This window comes from Uloborus diversus, unplaced genomic scaffold (genome assembly GCF_026930045.1).
Source record: "Uloborus diversus isolate 005 unplaced genomic scaffold, Udiv.v.3.1 scaffold_106, whole genome shotgun sequence".
Classification (NCBI taxonomy): Eukaryota; Metazoa; Arthropoda; class Arachnida; order Araneae; family Uloboridae; genus Uloborus; species Uloborus diversus.
Window position 1 is genome coordinate 93,523 of NW_026557721.1, and position 8,502 is coordinate 102,024.

Sequence of the window (8,502 nt, forward strand, 5' to 3'; positions counted from 1 at the left end):
GCGGGATTTTATTATTTTTCCAACTATAATGAGCTATTAAGTTGTTAGTAATTATAATGAGCTCTTAACTTTAATTCTATTTTCTACACGAGGGGAGCGGGAATTTCATTTTGCTTTAACTGTAACGCGTATTTTAATCTGATTCTTTCCAACAGACAATTAAAATCTTCGAGAGCCAAATAAGATTTCAAAGCAATAATAGGGGATAGGTGAACGTTAGGGGCGAGCAGATGGCGGCAGACCCCTAGCATTTTAATCCATATTTTATCTATCAAATATAAATAGAGCACACTATTGTGCAAATGATGCAGTTACATATGAATCAAGAGTAAAATTTGCATAAAATGCATTCAAAATCAATTTTCAATACTTACCTTCTAATGTACGAGTAACTTTCGTTACTCCACAAAAACAAATGCGTGTTGTTCCTGAAATTGCATGAACTTCATGTTTCCATAGAACTGATAAAAGAGTAAAAGAAAAAAAAAATGGGAGCGAGGAAGGGGGGGGGGACACCAAAATTTAATGCACCAGAATTCCTGCATTTTATAGCTACAAGAGCAGGGTCATTTCTAAGTATAAAGGAATCAGCTTTTGAAAAAAAGGGTTCCTTCAACACGGAAACACGTATCTGCCTGCAGTTTCTTTTCTTTTTCTTTTTTCAGTAAAAAACAACAACAACAACGCATCTTTAAAATATTATTATTACATGTTTCCAGTACCCTTTTTTCCAAGTTACTTCCATTTAATGTTTTAATGTTAAATATGCATCAAAAGTACCGAAATGAAATTCAAGTTTGATAGCTGTGAAAACTGACTAATTTCCCACCTATTGACGTTGGTGTTTGAAGAAATTTTAAATACTATTTAAGTGACAAAACTATATTCATACTAAGCAGAAAATTTCTCAATTTAGCCCAATTTTTCTCTAAAAAAAAAACAATCTTTTCTAAAGAAAATATTGTCAGCCTACAGAACTTTGAATTGAATCTCAATAATTATAGTGTGAAGTTTTTAAATTAGATAAACAATGTCATACCAAACGTCTTAAACATTTAACAAAGATAATTAAGATGAGGACTGATGATCTTCTTTTCCATGCGCGCTTTAGCTGTCCTCCTAAATTAAGCACCAGGTGCAGGGTCCGATTAAAATATCGATGGGCCCTGTAACAAATACTTTTTTGGGGCCCCCTGTATTCAAACTTTATACAAATTTAGCCGTTGGATGAAACAATTTTAGCCATACACTAAAGTAATTTCAGCCATTTGAGGGCCCTAGACCACGGCCTAGTTGGCCTATTCAGTAATAAGGCCCTGGCCAGATTGCTTTGTCGACATAGCATTTTTAAATTAAATTGAATTAAAATTACACAAGATGAGCAAAAAATACTGTGGAATAATAAAATGAAAAAGGCAAAACTATCAGAAATATGCAGTACGAGAGCTCGCACCATAAAGAAACTCTTTAGAAAATTATTCTATAGGATCAAGATTGTGGGGGCGGAAACTCGCTCTAATTTCTAAAAAGGGGCTACGTCCGAGGGAACGCAGTAAAACGATTTTACCTGAGGCCAGTACGGTAGACTAGCTTTCGTTCTTATGTAGTAAAGGGACATCACGTTGACAGTTTCATGGTTTTATAGTGGATGGAGCAGATTTAAGTATTTCCGCTGTTTTTGAGTGATTCTTAGATGAGATGTAACAAGAACTGGTCACTCTAAGAAAATACATTTATGCCATTCACTGCGCCTACCTTAATTTTCGTCTATCCTTTTCATTCCTGTCAGCCTGTGCCTGTCCTGAGGGTTTTTTTTTTTTTTTTAATTTTTATTTTCTACTAAGTTGTTTCTTTTTTTCACTTGTTCCTTGAATAAAAATATATTCATGCATTTACTTAGTCAGTTTTGCGCCCCTGAAATCTAGCGCCCGGGGCACGAGCCCCGTCTGCCCCCCTCTAGTTACGTCCCTGCGGTCCATGTGGACTCCGTAACTAAATAAGAAAATCACTTATCTGAAAAGATATCGATGCATAAAATCAACGTGTAGAAAAACATTACCTAGCCTAAATAGTTGCAATGTTTATATAACAAAGGAAATTGATGTTGGATTTCAGACAGATCTCCAAAATTCTTTCTCTTCAAATATATGCTCCTTTCACTGATGATTGAGATAAATCTGAGGGATGGAATTTAGGTGTTTAATTGTTAATTGAGATGAAACGATGATAATTTCATACCTCCAAAACAACTATGGGTACTTTAATAAATTGGTATAGAGCCTAACTTTTAAAATTGATAATTTACTCATGAGACAGAAAAAAACCAACTGAACAAAAATGACATTCCCGGCATTCGTAAGATATCATCTGTGGAGGACACTGACACACAATCAAAAAACCCTTTTTTTTTAGTAGCAGGCAGAAGTCGAAAATACCTTGCATTTGTAAGTGGATTATTGTATGTAGGATGCATACACGTTGATGGATAATAGGTTGATAGTTTTATCAATATGCCATAATATGCAGTTTTGCCATTGATAGCAGACAGAAAAGTGATCTGCGAAAATGTTGTTCAACTGGCAATTTTTATTCTGGAAAAAGAAAGCTATTACTAAAATAGACGAGTTCCGCTACCAAAGAAATCCTTTTGTTTCAAGGAATGTCGCAGCAGGACGTTTGAAATAAATGGGTGAATTTAATCAAATATACTTATCCATGTAAAAAATAAATTTCCTCAAACTCATAGATCAATCTCAAATGCTATTGAGTATTAGACTTAATCTTTAAACTTAGCTCTTTAAAATCTATTCTTTTAGTCATGCTGACATGATAAGTTTTCTAGAAACTTGATAGTTATTTTTTCCTATACCACGGGTGGAGAGAAAAATTCAAATTTCAGTGGCCACAATTATATTTAATTATGCATACTGAACTATTATATACTTCACAATAATTAGGAAAACATTTCAGCAAATATTTCATAAACATACTTTTGAGAAAATGAAGCATGAAAGAAAGGATCTATATTAAGTTTTGATCAACTTACAATAAATAGCCTTAACTAATAAAATTTTGTCTTAGTTCAAGTTACTCCAGTAACAAAAATACGCTGATTCCAATTATTAAAATGTAGTATTATCTAAAAGACACTTCAATATGTTACGTAAAAAAAAGTCAATTAAGGGCATTTGTTCAAACAAACATCTGAAAGAGAGGAAAAAATGAAAATTTCGGAAAGTCTTAAGTTTTAAAATTACGATTTCATCATTAAGGAATTCAAAAACAACTACTGAACTACAGCAGACAATTAGTTATAGATTGTTTTTCAATCTGAATCCTTTTTCTTTATTATTATTAAAAGAGCTAGAAGAGTGAGTAGAAATCTGAAGTAAGTTGACAAGTTTTCAATCTTTGTTAATATCTCAGATTCAAATAAAAGCTCCGAATAAATTTTAATTTCCTTTTTCCTAATCGAGTTTTGTTTATAGAATGTAGAAATGTTTATTTTTTAAGTGTACATTTATAACTTACGGAGTTATCGAGTCATAAAACTGACTGTCATTAACTCTGAAAATTTAGGCTTAACGTGAGCATCAACTTCTAATTTCAATAACGAAGCAACAAATAGTTTTCAATCTTCCATACTTTGCATGCCCTCATATATATGCATGATTTACTTAAATAAAAATTTTCATCGAAATCTGTTACATGTCAGCCACAGCCGATTTTGCTAATTTCAAATGGAATGACCCAGAAAACAATTATTTAAATACGTTAAACAATAGATTATTTCATGTCACACAGAACATACAAAATGCATGTTACAGAAAAGTAGCAATCTATTTTATTATTAACGACATAAATGAATGACAGTAAAGGCATAAAATGTAGATTAGCTCTTAAATATTAGCTTTCAACTTACTGTTGCATTTTATATTTTTATCAATTTGAGAATAAATGCAGTAATTACGGATTCAAGTTTGTGAAAAAATTTAGAACTCAAATGTTTACCTGCTAAAGTCATCTCTAATTCTGAGTCATGAGCATAAAGTGATCATAATTTAAACAGGGAGCTCTTTAATCACTCAAAATCAAAAAGTTCCAAAAGACAAAATTTGAAATGGAACGCCGGTAAACTGCTTGGACTCTGTTCGCGCATATTTCTCTTCAAAATGTTTGTACTTCATGAGGGCAATGAGTTAATGAGGAATTCATTTTATCGAGCACTATTATTTAAGTGCAAAATTAAGTGTTCCGAAAATGTCAATACATTTGTAGTAATTTCATATTTCGCCGCTCATATCGGAAAGAAACTGTGTTTGCTCTCTGGGTAATTGGCATAGCACGTAGTTTGGATTGGTCATTTCTCGGCTTGTTAAAGGAAAAGGGATTCAGTGAACGTGTGTTTGTATCAAAAAAGTTTTTTTTTCTTTTTTATTTAAGCCCCCCCCCCCCCCCTTATGCATTGAATAGATGGAAGAAATATTTTAAGTCAAGTAAAATGGCTAGAGAGAGTGCTACAATCTTGCTATTAACTCTCGGGTTTTAACTATGGATCCTTCATTTTCAATCTCTCAATTACTCTAGATAGTCTATTACTTTAAATGGTATGTCATGGTTTAATAATTAACAATTGAGACACAATGGAAAGCCTGATTTGCTTTGTTATTTATAGGTATGAGTATTTCAACCGGAAATTCTAAAGTTTTGCATTTCTAAGTTAACCTATTAAAATTATATTTACAGGCATACAAATCTTAACGTTTAAAAACTGAAACAATTTTTAAAATCTAAAGTGTGCTCTTAGAAGCAGATAATCCAATTCAGCAAAGAATAACCAAATTAAACTCATTAATCGTTTAATTCCGGAGCTACTAGCTTTAAACATCTTCACACTGCATTTCAAAACCTTCAACAAACCATGCAGCAAGATCACATATTTTTTTTAATTTTAGTTTCTTATTTATGACTAGTACAGACGGTTTATCTAAGTTAAAAACGGATTTAATAGTATTGCGCAGAGAGTGCAGAATTAATAAGCCAAATACAGTTAATTATTTTTTGCTCTTGCAGCATTATTTTATTAGTTAATATTAATTGTGATAGTTACGGACTGCGCTCTAACTGAAATGTGAATCAGAGAGAACTGGCCAGATTCTCTCCGATTCTTTTCTAGGGATTTCCAAAAGATGCGGCCAACACCTTTCGAATCAGCTTGGAGATTTCTCTATACCTTGTATTACACAAGCGGAATCGATTCGGCTGCAAGAAAAAGTATTGGGGGGAAAAAGGGCATAGGAAACGCATTTCTCTGAAAATGACAGAAAAACTGAAATGCATTCAAGTAAAAACGTTTGATAAAGTCTCTTTGCGTAACTAAGCAGAAATTAAGAGGATTTAATAAACAATATGTATTTTTAACAAATTGCAAACACGTAAAAATTTCCAATAGCTTTTAACGTCGAATTATACCCCGAATTCAGTCACGAAATATCGTACACGATAATCGAAACAGAATATAATAAACTTGCTACATGAATTATTGTCTAAGGCTTTGAAAAAAATTTGGAAAACATTTAGCAGTCATAAAATTGTAAGTTAAGGAAAACATTGTGTGTAACCTTAAGAATATTCTTTTTAGCGGCAAAATTTCTGCGACCATTAACAGGTAAGTTTAACAATCGAAAAAAGGCTGCATTTGCTGTAAGGTCAGTTTCGATAACAGATTTTTTTTATGTTTGAAGGACAAATTAAGTTTAAAATTTCATAAAAGTTCAAAATTTCAAAGGAAAATAGATAATTTAAGGCTACTGCAAAGAAAAATCTGCTATTTACAAATATTTTCATTACATAGAGCAATTGACTAATTTAAGACACGTAAATTTACTTGCACATAACATGAAGCAGCTTAAATGTTCCCTAACCGTGAAAGCACTTTGAATTTCATCGACCATATTAATCTAAAGAATTGTCAATTAAAAAAAAAGTTTCATTCTAAAAGTACTTAAAAAGAAATTTTAAAGTTGAATGTTTAGTAAAATCCTTTGTATTTTGTTCTTCGAATAAAACTTTCTAGTGATCTAAGATACTTTCTGATGTAAAAATTAAACTAAGTAAATACGAAATAAGGGATGCTTTGTGATGCGTCTACTGTTCACATCTGAGATAACCAATGATTTCCAGACTAAAAAGTAATTGCTTTGAACGAAGCAAAATATAATTGGGAAAAACTTTGTTTAATTTTTAAAAAGTATTTTCGGGAAATGACCCTTTTAAGCTTATATCACACTAATGGTGAACTGCCTTAAAAAGTTGACCGGCAAAATAATCATTAAGCATAATCGTTATGAACATTCATTCTATTAAAGGGAAGTTTTACGAACATTGTAAAAGTATTTTACGCCGTGCTGACTTCTAAATCATTAGACATCCCAGATGATACATTAAAATTTAAAAAATATATATATCGTTGGAATCATTTCTAAGGAACACACTTTTGAATATAAACTGTAGTTTGTTATAAGAGACAGACTATTTTGAAGAAAGACTTTCTCTTTACAGATCAATCTAAAATGATGTTTATTTGGGACAAACACTCAAAACATCGTAATTAAATGATGCTACTTATAACGAAATGCAACTAAGTAATACAATAATACATTCAAATAACATGTTAACTACGAATTCGTAGACAATCGAAAAAGGGAAAGTATAAAATTTAGCGTTAAAACAACGTTCACAAATTACAACCGAATGACTTTCTTCACACAAGAACGTATATACACTTAGTAATGAACAGCTATCCAACAGAAATTTAGTATTTCTGATTTTATGAAGTGTAATTCGAAGCGGTATGAATTAAAGAAATCTAAATATATTTTACAAGCTCAAGCACTGACACAAAATTCTTAAGATGCAGTTTTTTCAGAAGCATTTTTTGAATTTTGAAATGCATTAAGTAAATAAAAAACTTTTCTTTATAAACAACAAAAAACATTTATTGATAGTTGGAAGCAAAATGTCATTAATGCAGACAACTGATTATTGTGTAGCAATATTTTCGGCGACTCAAAAGGAGATAAAAATAAAAAATATATAGTTTTTATTACTCTTCAATCTCTCAAACATGAAATGTGCCTTGTTAATAGTAAATTAGTTATTTCAACATTAGTACTGAGAAAAAGGTTTCATCCAACTTACAGAAACAATACAAGCAGTTCATGTGTTAACTATTGGTTCATATGGAAAAATTGCTACTAGTAAAATGAGTTATTACTTAACAGAAACATCTGCAAATACAAAAAACAAAGATAAACAATTAAATTAGTATGAAGTTTTCGAAGGACTCTATCTTTACTGTTGTCATTGGAATAAGTTTATTTGTTTAAAAAAGGAGATTTCATTTGTTATGAAGTTCTCAATAACTTGCAAAAAAAGAGTAGGGATTTCCTAATCACGCAATGCATTAGTCCCTCTCCTGACAAACCCTATCATTTAATAGTAAGTACGAGAAAGAAGACCATATTTTCATTGTCATCAAAAACTGAATGCAGGCTACTAAAACTGCTGCGGAAAGTTTTTTTTTTTTTTCTTTTTTTCTAATATTAAATTTAGCAAAGCTTTGCCAGCGTCTTCATCACTTATATCCATATATTACAAAAATGAAGTAAATTAAAGTGGTATAAAACTCTCACACAAAGCAAGTTTAATTAATAAAATATAGTACTCTTGGTCATTCGTTTCTTAAGCAGCAAATGTAGCCACTACTTACTAGCACAATACTTACACAATTGCCAAATTGAGTTTAGTTGGCCAGTTTTGTCACATCAGCAGCTGACGGATAAAGTGATAGCACCGTAAGTGTTCCCTGGAAGAGTTCCACGACCTTAGGATTTACAATGCTTTGCCTACAATACCCTACCACAACCATTAAAAGGTATCAAATTGTCAAAATGAAAGGAAGTTCCTTTAACATCTACTAAGGGAATTTAAACTCGAAACTGTTGAAATAAAGAAAAATAAGTTGGGCATTAAATTAGTGCAAAAAATTTGTGCAATGCATGCATCCTTTCAGTTGTAAATAAAAAGGCTTAGAGAGTTTGTAAACAATGCTACGAATTCAACTGCATTCCTTAAACATTTGTTATTAATTTGCTTAACCAAAGTCAATACATACTTTTCTGAGGAAAAATTAAAAGTAAAATAAATCTTTGTGGATTTGTTAACTTTATGATGTATTCTAAAAATTAGAACGTGTTTAAAATACAGCGACTTGTGTTTTTCTTCCGATAATAAACAAGAGGAAAACATGCGAACTTTTCCAGAATAAGCCAATGCTTGATATGTATGTGCAACTTGCAGAAAAAGGGAAAGCAATCAGTAATTTCGAGAGATTCTCAGGTACCAGACTTCCCATTTTTATTTTGAAAAACGAGATACAAGTTAATACTTCCGATGTGTGAAACCATATTATGCTGATCTACAAAACGTGCAACTTGACAT